This window comes from Strix aluco, chromosome 26 (genome assembly GCF_031877795.1).
Source record: "Strix aluco isolate bStrAlu1 chromosome 26, bStrAlu1.hap1, whole genome shotgun sequence".
Classification (NCBI taxonomy): Eukaryota; Metazoa; Chordata; class Aves; order Strigiformes; family Strigidae; genus Strix; species Strix aluco.
In genome coordinates, this window is record NC_133956.1 from 6837015 (window position 1) to 6851102 (window position 14088).

At 48.8% G+C, this 14088-nt stretch overlaps 1 protein-coding gene across 2 annotated transcripts in view; it reads left to right on the top strand.

Annotated features, from left to right (window-relative positions):
* HIVEP3 (HIVEP zinc finger 3) overlaps positions 1-14088 on the top strand; it is a 279229-nt gene that overhangs the window by 146000 nt on the left and 119141 nt on the right. Inside the window, exon 4 of one of the 2 annotated variants that reach the window (XM_074850720.1) lies at positions 11585-11679. The exons of the other annotated variant lie outside the window; for it this stretch is intronic. The gene's annotated coding sequence lies outside the window, so the exon portion shown is untranslated. The remainder of the gene's footprint in view (positions 1-11584; positions 11680-14088) is intronic. 2 annotated transcript variants of the gene reach the window in all.

Sequence of the window (14088 nt, forward strand, 5' to 3'; positions counted from 1 at the left end):
TAAGATGGATCTAGTTCCCAGTGTGGAGAGGGTTACAATCCACCTCAAACCTGCCAGGTTATGCAGATACTCACCTGGATGGAGAAAATCAGATCTCATCTGAGCTTTCTTCATTGTGGCTGAACACTTTAAACAGCAAATTAATTCAAGACGAGTGAGAGGGTCTTCCACCCGATTTAATTTTTCAGATTAAAATATGTGAGGGATCTTCACGGCATCCCAAGGCAGAGCAGACAAATCTCTGAAATAAGACATCCATGCACATGCACACATAAAGAAAACCTGTCTGCCAGCATCCCTACTACAGATATAAACCTATGTGAACTTTCCCCATCTTCCTCTTACAGAATCTGCTCGGAGCAGGAGGCTCTGGTGGCAAAGCAGCATTCAGTTGTCTCCTTTGCCCTGGGGGTGGTGGCTTGCAGGACTGGTGTGTACTGCTTGGTTAGGAGCCCAGGTAATCCCCATGCTGAAGCCTGCATTTCAGTTTTCTGGAATTTCAGCGCTATTCTCTGGATTCCCAGAAATCTGCATTCTCATTTCCTAGACCATTGCGTTATTGTCTTTTTGAGGAATAAATCCCCAAGTGATCTCCATGACCAATTCATACTCTTTCAGTTGCTTGTGTGACCCTGAATGCAGGAGACAGAATATAGGACAGCAGAAAAAATAAAAATTAGAGAAACATAATGCAAAGGTAAGCGTATCAGGGGATGTCCTGCTGGTTATGAAAACTCCCTTAGTCCTTAACAAGATGCGTGGCCATGTTGTTTACAGGATAGCCAGTGTAAAAAAAAACCCAATAAACAGTAGCATAAAGAGAGCTGGGATCTTGCCTGCGGACTGTTTACTTTCAAGTTGTCAAAACTAAGTTTGGAAGGATGTTAGCCAACTCTTGTGTAAATTAGAAACGTCCTGCCCAGTCCCTGGCACTGCGCTGGGAGGAGCAGCCGTCCACAGATGGACGTTGAGTTCCAGAGTGGCCCATACACTACTTGAAGAGGCTTACTGGAGGTTGAACTTCACCTTAAAATACTCCAGCCCCAATTAGGTTGTAGCCACATAACACAGACGTGGTCTTGGTTATTGCAAAAGGTTACTTAGCCATGTGGGGACATGTCAGCTTCTGGCTGCACACAGACTTCCAAGCAGCCCAGGCACTTTAAAGCTGTTTTCCCCTGTTTGTGCAAACTGTTTGCAGTTCTGGGTTTTCATCACGATACTGATGACGTTGAATCAACCGGTGGAGAAGACAGAATCACAGAATCGTCTCGGTTGGAAAAGCCCTTGAAGCTCCTCCAGTCCAACCATGAACCTCACCCTGACCGTTCCCAACTCCACCAGATCCCTCAGCGCTGGGTCAACCCGACTCTTCAACCCCTCCAGGGATGGGGACTCCCCCCCTGCCCTGGGCAGCCCATTCCAACGCCCAACAGCCCCTTCTGCAAAGAAATCCTTCCTAAGAGCCAGTCTGACCCTGCCCTGGCGCAGCTTGAGGCCATTCCCTCTTGGCCTGGCGCTGGTTCCTTGGCTCAAGAGACTCCTCCCCCCTCTCTGCACCCTCCTTTCAGGGAGTTGTAGAGGGCGATGAGGTCTCCCCTCAGCCTCCTCTTCTCCAGACTAAACCCCCCCAGTTCCCTCAGCCGCTCCCCATCAGACCTGTGCTCCAGACCCTGCACCAGCTCCGTTGCCCTTCTCTGGACACGCTCGAGTCATTCAATGGCCTTTTTGGAGTGAGGGGCCCAAAACTGAACCCACTCATCGAGAGGCGGCCTCACCAGTGCTGAGCACAGGGGTCAGATCCCTTCCCTGTCCCTGCTGGCCACGCTATTTCTGAAAGACCTGTCCTTCTCTTCCCTTGCTGCATCTTCTTGGGTGCAGTTTGATGTACAGCCATGTACCTTCAGGCCCCCTCTGGAGAAGGGATACAGGCGTGGATAGACCTTGGTTTGACCAAGGACGGCAGCTCAGCTGCTGGAACCACAAACACGGCAGTGGTGATTTTATGACTTCCTGCAATGTATTGACTCAGAGTGTTAGGGATTTTTTGATACCTTCATTTCACATATGTTTATTTGAATTTATTTTTGTATGTGACCTGAAGTCTTAATTTCCTAAGCTTGTAAGTTCTAAGTTCTACAACTTATTTGGAACAGTTGTTTTGATGAATTTCCTTGTCTGTAATGTATATTTTTTTTGTATGGCGTTCATTAGTGAATTATATACAACTGAATGTATGAATAATACATGATAACCACAGTGAGGGTAGTCAGGTGACACTTCTAATGGTTTGATGAAGTGTAAAATAATGCACACTCATGCACTCACATACACACATCCTTTTAAGAGCACGCTACTGGAGTTTCGGGGCAGTGCGAGCAGCAGGGCTGGAACTTCTCTCATCTCTCTCCAGTCGAGAAGTCATCCACTCTCCCTTTGCAGTCAGGAGAGAGAAAAAAACGTTCCAGGGCATGATTCACCTACTACTTTAGATGTGTATCTTGCAAACGAAGTGAATCAACTCTAGGACTTCCTCCATAAAAGGAGGTGTGGAGGTATTTACTTTGTAGAAATTTGAAGTTGGGTGAGATAAATTCCATCCAGGAAGCATGCTGCAGAAGACAGACATTAATATATTTTTATTAGCAATAGCTTAGAGGCCTGTGCTGCCAAGAATAGCAGATTGGGAAAAGGTGTGCAGGGTTAAAACCCCCAGCCCCCTTTTTCTCTGTATTTTAAAGGCTTCCTTTGTGCTACGAAGCAGCACACAAAGATGCCAGACAAAGAGGCAAGGCTGCTGGGAGCCTTGAAGCCCCCAATGTTCAAACTACCAAGTAGCCACAAAGTTTTTAAGCAGTGGCAAGTGAGCAATGAGAACTGCTGCCATACTCTGCTGCCTCTGCCCGTTCATTTCAGGCACTGGTGAACGCGTGGCCACGGTAAATCAGAGAGGTTGTACTAAGTAGCTGATGTAATGTAGGTGAGCACGCTGATTAGGTACAACAGTTATTCATAATCTTGCTTAATTATATTTTTCCTAGCGTAGTCTATGTTTAGGATTTTACTGAATTTTAACTTTGCACAAAGCATTTCAGAGCTCACTGTGCTGTGAGGTTGGTTAGGACAAAGACAAGCTTGCTGCAGAAACTAGTTTTGCACCAGCTCTAACATCGTTATTCAGTGGATGCATATTTCTACACTTAAAGAACAAATGCTGTAAATTTGGAGAAGCTGTGCTGCATGCATTTTCTTATACATCAAAAGAACTGAAATCCCTGCTTTACAAATGTAAAAAAACCCCAACTGACTCTTAACTATAAAGTTATGGTTGTTGCCTGAACGATGCTTTTTTTTTGTCCTTTTTCGGTGTTGTTAGGCTGCTGCCTGCTCTCCCTTGAGCTTCCATCAAAAGATGCTGTCTGTTAGTGGCCAAACACACCCCCCCCAGGTCCTGTTGCGTTTAGCCACAGATGCAAAACTTATGATGTTTTATTATTGAAGTTTGTTAAAAGGACACAGTCCACTAATAAAACTATTTTGGTTTTCTATTGCTAATTCTGACTTGAAAGAGAGAATACGAGCTGACAAAATGTTGCAAGTTTCTTTAGCAAGAAGCAGAAATGAGGTAATGCAATTAATGCAAAGGGCAGCAGAAGCTTCTGGTAGAGCTCTCGTCATGGGAAATAATTCTTCCAAGAAAATTCACTGATGCGTTATTACCTAGCTTCACAGTATATGGGTATTTGTGGAGTTTCAGGCCAAACACACACTGCACTGCTGATGTTACAGCCTTAAAAGTTTTAAGAGTTTCTAATTGCTGCTTAATATACTGGATTTGGAAGGACTGTAGTAAAAGTTGTTTGTCCTTAGTTCCTAGCAGAGGAGACAGTTTTAGGGAGTGTACGAGTGTTTTGTCTCTAGAAGAAAATAAAAGCTGTTGATGTCCACCTCTGTCCAGGCCTTGTACTCATCCGTTTCATGATGTAGCCTCATTTAAGACTGCACTTCAGGATTATTCTAGTTTTTCTCTAATGAGGATGCATTATTCAATGTTTCTTGTGTCGTTCATTATTTTACTTCTTCCTGGGCAAGTCTATGGCTACGTGCAGCATAAATTGTCCTATTTAAACACCACTGGGAATCTGGGGCAAAATTCAACCTCAGAATTACTCCATTGATATGAATGGGCAAACAGTTGGGAAAACTTTCATGCTTATCTCTGAACATACTGATGATATTGAAAGAGCATCCAGCCAAAGGTCTGGGTGCCGAGGGGAAATTTTTAAAACTAGTAAACCAGACTGTCAGTTCAGCTGGAGCAAACGAAAAAATCCTGCAACTGAACTGAGAGTCGCTGAGCCCCATGGGGCAGTGCCCAGCTTCCCTCTCTGCTCGTGTGCCAGCGAGGTCAGTTGGGCTGAGCAGGGTAACCCGAGAGTGGGCTGTTACGGGAGCAGAGTGCGAGCAAGAGCCAGAGGTCCAAGACGGGGCACGCTGCCCGCGGCTGCTGCCTCCTCCTCTGCCTCAGCTGCAGGATGGGGCCCTTCGGCGGCAGCTACAGCGGGATGCTGCCCTGGAGAGGTGGAAGAAGCAGCCAGCTATATCTTTTCCTCTAAAACACAAGTGATGGCAGCGTTTGGGTTAAGCCCACCTGTAATTACACCACTGCACGTGAAGTGCAGCACGCTGACAAGCTGCTGAGACACACCAAGATGCACAAGCTGCAAGCGGAGTACTCACGTCCGAGTGCCAGTGGGTTTGGGATGTGTGACTTAAAACCTGGAGCTCATCTGAAAACTCAAAGCCCGTCGCAGGCCCTGAGGATGGCATTCGGATGACACAGCTCACCCGGCAAAGCACTGGGTGCTCGAGCACCCGTGAGCTCGAGCAGCTCGGGGCTGTTCCACGCTGTTTTTCCCAAAGGGCACGGACATCCTGGATCACGCTGCCTCGGCTGGACCACAGTCTGCTGCTGGTGGTTGGTGGTTTGGTGTGACCGGGTAGCGAGGCACATGATGAAGGAGAATGGAGCAAAAAAGCTTTGGATGTTACTCAGCTCTCAATTGCACTGGAGTAAACTGGGAGTGAAGGGATCCACACTCGTGGAAGGTCCAGACCTGTGTTTTCTTTTACGCAGAATCTTTCTCCAGGGTGTGTGTTATTTTTTTTTTTTTCTCTATTACCTTCCCCACCCCTTCAGTATTTTATTTATACTTTTGTTAGCTATTAATTTCTTTTGTTTGGTTTCCTGTTTGGTGCTTGGGAGCCCCATCTCACTGCCGGTTGCCACTCACATCTTTTACTCCCTGTCTCCTGGAGGCCTCGGGGGGTTCTGGGCATAGTGATCCCCCTGCTTGGGAATTCATGCTTTGCCATGAAGGGAAATTCATTTTCATTAAGGGAAAATGAATCTAAGCAGGATATTTGCATAGGACAGTTGATAATTTCACAGTCAGAGATTATTGCGATTACTTGAAAAGTGTTGTCAGGGTCAAAATAAAGCAGAAACAGGTTTTAGGCAGCACGAGTGAATTTTGGTGGCTGTTTCTACAGCATCTTTTGTCTAAAAGGCAGACAAATGCTTGTGGACAATATATATATGGTACTGCCAAAAAGGAGATGGCTCAGGGATCAGTGGCTGATTTTATAAACAAGCATTTAGGATATTTGAGATGAATAATTTCTAATGGAACTTAGGAGCTCTACTAGGTAGAATTCAAAAGACCATATCCAGTAGACACTATGATGGCAATTTGTGACCATTTAACTTCAGTTCTTAAAAGTAAAATGGAACTTGTATTTTTGTACTATTTTGAGGGAGAGATGACTCCTGTGTACACAGTGTAATTCAAAATATATGGTAAAAATGCTTATTTAATTTTTAAATTAACGCTTGTTATGTATAGACACCCATTCTGCTAGATGTGGACCTGCTCTGTAATACCTTGTGTCACACATGTTGATGTGGTTATTGGGGTGTTTACTGTATATTGGTCTATGTCAGTGGTTTCCAACCTTTTTTTTTTGATTTGTAAATCTTACATTTTTACAGTGGGGTGCAGTCATTTGCATGGCAAATTTAAGCTTCCAGGCGCTGGGTTTGCTTTTCTTAGTTACAACTCACAAAACCCTTAGAAGCTGCCTCTGGATCCCCAGGGCTCCCCAGGCACGCTGGAAACGACTGGCCTAAAATTAATAGGAAGGTTGTACAGAAAAACAGAAGGGAAGGGAAAAAACGTGCTGGAAGGTAGCAGAGTCCCTTCCCCCAGTGCAAACAGGGCTGGCAACTGAGAGTGCCCGGGCTGATAGCTCTGAAGATGCTATCTCCTGTACCCGGGTACTTTGCAAAACTGGATTAGGCTGCTCAGGTGCTTGTGCAGAAAAATTAAAATAGGGCAAGATGGTGCTCGAAGACATGTATGTAGATTATTCCAGCGGTGCAATAAACATTGCTTAAGGTCTGTATAGTACACATACGGCTGAAGGGAGAGGTCCCAGGTTTCCAGCCGAGCCTCTCCCTGGGAGATGCTAAGCAGAACTGGGAGCAGGCAGGGAGCTGGCAGCTTGGGCAACCCCGGCGGCTGGGAGCGAAGGTGGAAGGAGGGGGCAGAGGCGGCCGGAGAACACACAGCCCCGAGGAGACGGCCTGTGCCACCGGCAGAAGCTGGCAGGGATGGCTTGGAGGCAGGAAGCACGTCAGCCTGGCGATTTTACTCATTAATTCCTGCCATGCCAAAATGCAGCAACCTCTCTCCCCGAGCGCTTTTCGCCGTGGCAGAGTACGTGTGCTCGCTCGGATTACTCATAGTTGGCTGCGATGTCTATTCGCAACATATTGTTTGACAAATGTCAATTCTGAAGAAAAATAATTTAAATTATTTCTTCGAGACAAAGTTTCAGATTTAACATTGAGCAGATGCTCTGTCTAAAATTAGCATAATGATTCCTCATGCCTGCTACTTACCAGGACATGTGTCTTTAATGTAAGTGTTGGAATAATAATGAAACTTTGCAGTGATTTTTTGGATAATTGAAGATTCTCCCGCATGCTTTTGAAATGTTTAACAAGCACAGGGACCTTTTGAGTTAAGGAACGCTGTTATTCCCATTTTGCAGATGTGGAAAGTGAGACGCAGAGCTCCTGCGGTGCCTGAGGTCCGGGGCCGAGGTGAGCTGGGGGGAGCTGAGCCACAGCGGGGGGGACCGAGGCTCTCAGGCAGCTCAGTGGGTGCTGCCCTTCAGTGGGCATTAAACTCCTGATTGCTGATGTGATGGCTGAAAAGGGATGTGGGCTTCTGGGGTCAGACTGTTCAAAATAAACACACCTCAGGAAAGGTGCCTGGTGGGATTTCCAGGAGCAGGGGGAGCTCAGGGCTTGTCGGTGGTGCTGACGGAGCCTAAAACTTCTGAAGATCTCGTTTCACTTTTAGGGATTTACAGTTCAGGTTGTAAAAGGTTGTTAAATATATCTGAAACACGTTTGATTCACATTCCCCTTGGGAAAGATGACATGAAAACCATATTCCCTGTCCCCCCCCCCCTCCATCAGGAGCGTGATTGCTCATTCTTGGGCATAGGGGCTTTAAAAAAAAAACAACACAACAGCATCTGTAAGTCCCCAGATAGTTTCCCCAGATGGGAAGACTTAGACACAGAAAGGTGAAGTGACTTGATAGTTGCACAGCAAATCAGTGGGAGAAATATGAAAATCCCTGATTCCCACACTGTAGCATTCTTTACGGGGAACCTCCTTTCCCACTGGGTTACTCAAATGGTGGCTCTAGCAGTCATGTGTATGGAAAAGCTGAAAGTCCTGACCATGCTTTCAGCTTCTGTTAAAGCATTTTAGCAACAGGGAAGAGAGGGATGAGGTAGGGACCAGCTGGAAGCGTGCAGAGCACTGAGGGGGGCTCAAGGAGGAGCACAGTGCTGGGAACTCCTGCGCAGCAGCAGGGATGGTGGAAAAACTAATAGAGCTCAAAAAAAAAAAAAAAAAAAAAAGAGGTGGGAACAGTTTCAAAGAGGCCTTTTCAGGCAGCAGGTAATTTTTGCACACCCTGGGCCACGCTGAGGTGAACAGGGGTGGGTGAAGGATGGGGAGGCAGCGTAACCAGTCTAAACACCAAGGGGAGGAAGAGTCTGACCTTTAAATGAGGAGTGAGATGTGGTTGTTTTAACCATCCTGGACTTGAGGACAGTCCCTTTCCTGACTAAATGCTGGATTCTAACAAAGGATTTCCACAAAACTGCCCACCGTGGCCTGAACTTAACCCCATGTGTTCCTGACCCTGCAGCGGGAAGAGGAGTCTCGGGGGAACCTGGTCCTTCGTTTTCCCATTTAAGCAAAACCGCACTCTTCCACCTAAGAAAAGCCACCGCGGGGCAAACACCTTTGTGTTGATTGCCTTGAATGGCCGTGTTTGTACTGTTCAGGGGAAAAATACCTCGACCTGTTTGGGTGCTGGAGCACACAGATCAACCTCGGTAACTGCGAGGAGGGCGTTTGGGTGTTTGGTGTGATGGGTGGAGTCAAGGATGCTGGTTAAAAATAAAATTTAAAAATCCATAGTATTTTTTTTTGTGAAAATCTTAAATGTACTCATGTTTGGTGCCGTGTGGTGCACTTTATAAGCAACATTAGCACCTTGCTACTGTTTTCATTAATTCCTGGGGCTGTGTATTCTGAGGAGAGAGAGTTTATCGTGGCAGAGGTGCTGAAGGCTCTCAGAGGCACGCTGTGTGCCCTTGCCCTTTCAGACTGGAAGGCTGTATTTTAGTAAGTGCTTCTCCCAGCCAGTTCTCAGTTCATCCCCATGTGCAAAAAAAGGAAGGAAGATCATAGATGTGTCAGGAGGAGATGATCTGTCTGGCCTAGTAAAATCAGAACCATCGTGAGGCTGCTGCTGGAATTTGAGGTGTTTACGGAATTACCGGAATGTAATTGATTTTCCCCCACGGAGTAATTGAGAGACACCTTTGGTGGCTGCTTTTGCTTCTGGTTAGGGGTCCTTGCGTTTCTGTCCATGCTCCTGTGAGCTGTATTTCATTTATTACGCGTCTGTCCAAATACTCAAGTCCAATTTGATGAAGGAAGTGGATGCCTTGCTGTATCCAGTCCCTTCTATCGCCACAGTCCCCTGCTCAGTCCGGGTTGCGTTACCTGACCTTTAAGTGACAAACCTGCTTTTACTGATTTTGGCCCAGCAAACCAGAGTCGGTCTGTGCAGAGCTCCGGATGCGATCTGCTCTCTGTGGCCAGGAGCAAACTGGATGTGCAGCTGGGGCTGTAACCCCAGCGACCGGGATGGAGCAGCTTTGTAACTGCAGCCAGCCCGATGTGAAAGTTTGCTCGAGGGGGAAACACACCCAATTTCAGTGTTTATCAAGTGAGGTTTGGGAGGGTAGAGGCTACTCCACATGCACAGGTTGAGAGTCCTCGTGGGCCCATTAGCGTATCCAGTGTCTGACTGCATCCGTACAATTCCTTAAAGACCTTAAGCAACTGCACCTGCTTACGCCAAAGTGACAGAGGCTGAGAGAGAGGGGGGAGACCGGGGCAGCACGGGAGCAAAATTAAACAAATAAAACTATGAAGCATTTTTACATCACCCTCTAATTCTCATTTCTGTCTGGAACGAGAGAAGCTGAAATTGGGTGTGAAACTGGGCTATTGAGGAAATATGTTCAAAAGTGCATGTGCATGTGTAACATGGTATTTTCTCATTTTTAACACCAAAAGCATTTTGGGGATGCAGTTTACATGGCGTTTGCCCTGTGGCCGGTTGGCAATGAGCCAGACTGGTGTTTCGGTAGGAGGTTTCTAATCCTTGATTCTCCTGAAAAGCAACATGTTGTTTTCTGAGTGAAACGACAACTCTGTTGATGTTCACCCCAAAAAGCACATCCTGCTACGTTTCTTGTTTGGCTGCCAGCGTAATTCTTTCCATCATAGAGACCTCACATCATCATTAGGTGACTTTTTTTTTGACTTAACCCTGACTTTATAAAATCTGGAGTCAGCTAGGAACGTAGGCTTGGTAATAGTGGGTTTTTTTGGGGGGGTGGGGTGGGGTTTTTTGGACTAGTGATTTTTTTTGCATAGCCTGCATTAGAAAAGGAGGTCTGAGATGCAGTTTTGCCAGGATGGCTGTGTCAGCTCTGGGGTAGAGCTGTTTTCACCACGACGTGTTTTACCAGGCACACCGTGCAGTGGCAAGCAGTTATCAGGCATCTACTGATGAGCTGGGAAAAATAAGTAATCTTGACAAGAGTTCTCATTTTTGCCAGCAAAACCCTATCTACAGCAGCACTTCTAATGACTACAGAAGACGCAGGAAACATTTTGCTGAATATGCACATATAGTTCAAATGTAAACACAGCCTGGGATGCACGGCTACTCCACTGCTTTCTTCTAAAAACCCCCCAGCCTGCTTCTTCCCAGCTGAAAACCCAGGGCTCGGTGCTCTGAGCTCACCTCGGGCTGCCCGGAGCCGGGATCCCGCTCGGGAGCCAGGGCAAACGCCACAGGAGCCCTTTTGCCATCACCACGTGGGAGAGGGACACGCTCTGCGGCTCTCGCCTGCCTGAGCGTTTTGCTTTGCCTGCAGCCGTCTGAAGGAGCACTTTGTCTCCCCCTTTTAGCGCAAGGGCTCAGGCTTGCAGTGTGTCACGGCAGTGATAACTTAAAAAAAAAAAAAAAAAAAAAAAAAAAAAAAAGAAGGAAAAAGAAGGGAAAAGAAAACAAAAAGAAGACGAAAGGAAAGGGTGGGTGCGTCTGGGGAGCACATCAGGCAGTTTGAGCGGGCGCGGGTCCCGGCTCCCGCGGCGGTGCCCGGCGCTGCGCACCCCGCTCCGCGCCCGCGGAGTTTCCCTCCGCTGGAAACCCCGGCGCGGCCCCGCGTGGGCAGCCCCGCCGGCCCCTCCTGCAGCCTCGGGGGAGGGGGGGGGGGTGTGTGCTCACGGGTCCCCTCCGGGATAGCATCCCCCCCCCATGTGTGTGCCCCCAGCCCCGCTCCCGCAGCCCCGGGGAAGGGCAGCTCTCGGCTGCCGCGGGGGGAGCGCCTGGATCAGCGAGGCGGGGGGAGCCGGGACAGCTGCGGAGGGGAGGAGGAGGAGGAGGATGTGGAGGAGGAAGGCGGCGAGGGAGGGATGGAGAGGGGAGGGAGGCGGCGCGGCGGGCGAGCCGCTCTGGCAGCGCCGTGCCGGCATCGCGCTCCCTCGGCCGGGCCGGGGCTCCCTCCTCCTTCCCCCCCCCCCCCCCCCAGGCAAGAAGCCGCTTTTGTGGTGGAAAGCGCTGGCGTGTGCGGGGCGGGGGGCCCGGGCCCATCTCCGAGCCGCTCCCGTGCTCCGGCCCGGAGGGGTTTTGCTCCCCCCACCCCGTGCGTGGGCAGCCGGGACCGGGCAGCGCCTCCTGCAGCAGCCGGGGGCTGCAGGATTCCCTTGTCTGTGCCCAGAGCCACAGCAGCTGCTTGACAACAGGAAACAATGTGTAGTGAATGGAAAAAGGGGGAGGCGCTGCCTGAACAACTTCCCTTTACATCACTGCCCAAATAAGGAGCTTTAAACTAACCTTTTCTATTGCAGCCCGGCAGAAGATCCCCCTGGAGTCCCAGGGTCCCCACCTCTCACCGGGCAGAGTCATGGGAGAGCCGCGGCTGCCGTGCGGGGGGCATGTGCAGGTAACAAATCCCATCGCTTCATTCCAGGCACTCGCTGCTGGGGGTGGTGGTGGTTGTGTGCGTGCTTTGAGAGAGATATATATTTTATTTATCTTTTTTTTTTTTTTTTTTTTTTTTCTGGTAGCAGCCGCGGTCAGCGCTGAGAGGGAAGCGCAGCCGATGAGGCGTAATTAAGAGCACTTGTAACACACGGGCACGTCTCGCTGATGAGGTCACTGCAATGAGTAACCAGGAGTTACTGGGTGTCGGGCTACTGGATACTGTAAACACGGAGGGGTTGTTTCTCTTGATCCGCCGCCAGCCAGCCCGGGTGCTGCCCTGGCACCGGCGTAAGCTGCAGCTCCGCTCTTAATTGGCGGCCACCTCTAATTAAGGTGCCGAGAGCTGGGGACTTTCGCTGGCTGCACCATGTGGCAGGGGTGAGCTGTCTGTCTGTCTGTCTGTCTGGGACGGATTTCCTCCTTATCACTTGTACAGGAAAGCAAGTGGGGAGCGGAGGGGTTGTTCTTGGGCGACACGTGATGGGAGCGGAGCTGCGAGAGGAAAATCCCCGCCCGGGCTCCCGGCGAGCACTTTCCCACCCCAGAGCCCAAAATATCTGCGGGGCTTCTGCAGGCAGGGGAGGAGGTTGGACCTGCTGGCTGCAGAGGGCCTGTACCTGCGGGCTGACCCTTTGGGTGTTTGATCCCTTTTAAGCGCTTCTGATTAGCACCTGCACATCAGCATAAAATGAGACAGCTTTAAAAATGCATTAAGTCTGAGTAAATGAGTGCTAACGATTTAAGCTTCTTAATCCTCCTCGATGGAAATTAATAACGCTTTTGATGCACCCAGAGGTGCGATCAGAAATGCAGACACGCGCTGAGCTGCTCTATGCAAATGTGTGGATTGTTATTCCGGAAAAAGGCACCGTGCATTATTGTATTTTTTTTTTTTTTTTTTTTTTTTTTTGCTCCTCGTTCTTTAGCTAATTGGCGTGAAAGCGCCTGCCACTTTTACCCAATTACACTCTGGCAAGTGGAAATGGCTGGGGCAGCTGACACGGTGATTTATGGTGTGAGCAATACAATCCAAACCCTGCTCCACTGCTAGAGGATAACCTGTAGCTTACAGGCTTTTAGTTTCCCTGGTGTTGAAAGATTATTAGTGTCAGTGCGCAGAGCTGGTTTTAACCTTCGCTGTCTGGATGTCCTGATAGCCTCTTCGTCGTAACTCCCATCTTGTATTTTATTTGGCTTCAGCGATCCCCTGGGAAGCTGTTTGTGCTTGTTGGGGACTGTCATGTTTTTCTGACAACCTCAGTGCTTCAGGAACTTTTCATTCTGACTCTTGCAGGAAAATGTTCACAATGCTGTCAGAGAGCATTTTCCCACTACAAATAGGTGGTTTTGGGGGGGGGGGGGGACATTGTGACTCTCGCTTGGCTTACAGGTGTCAGGAGGTTCCAAAGCCTGGTCAGTGAGTCCCGTTGCCCCCATCCCCTTCCTCCCTTCCCCTTCACAGCAAACAGGTCTAACTGAAGGGGTCGTGGAAATACGATTTCTTTCATCCCTAGAGCAGAATCCTTCAGATGGAGGATGCAGGGATACTGCTGTAGGAGATGGTGGGGGTTGCTATGTGCTGTCCTGACTTGCTTCTGAGAAGACAAGCCTTCTGCCTCCAAGGCTTGCTGTCAGGCTGCTTGGGCTGGTGAAGGATTCACCGCAGTCCTTATTAAGGACAGGAGAAACAGAATCTGTAGAGGACTTGTGTAAACTGTGCATCAAGGGAAAAACTTCCAGAAGTTACTAGTTGATTAATTAATGAATGTGTTACCACCAAACTGCTTGCAGCAGGTCTGGGCTTTGTGTCCTCTGGGACACATTCAGCACATGCAGAAGTGTGGTGCAGCCCCTGAGAATTGCCTTTGAGGAGCCCTCTCTGCTGGGGAAGCTCTTGCAACATAAAGGAAGGGGACTTACTCACTGTGACTGACCATTTTCACCCTAATCCACAATAGGCACTTCTAATTTCTCTGTGTCAGACATCAGCCATTTCAGAAACATTTGTGTGTCCCACTGCAGCTTCTCTACTGTGCTCTTAGCATCTTAACAAGGGACCCTCACAAGATTTCTGTCCCCCCTGCCCTGATGAGTGGCTGCTCCCGGTGCACGAGTGGCAGAAAAAGGAGAGACAGGACTGCAGGTTCTGCTTGTTTGGTTTTCCCAACTGCGCAAAAGCACGTTCTCGCAGCTGGGGCAGAGGAGAGAGGAGACCGGTGGGCGAGCAAACTCAGAAATGTTTGGAGTTTGCTCTTGAAAAATATACGGCAGCAGTCAATAGAATAGCTCAGTGTTCAGCCTGCGTAGTTTGCAGTTTGTGTGAGCGTGATCGGATGTGGGGGACTACTAAGGGGATCCGGTGGGGTGA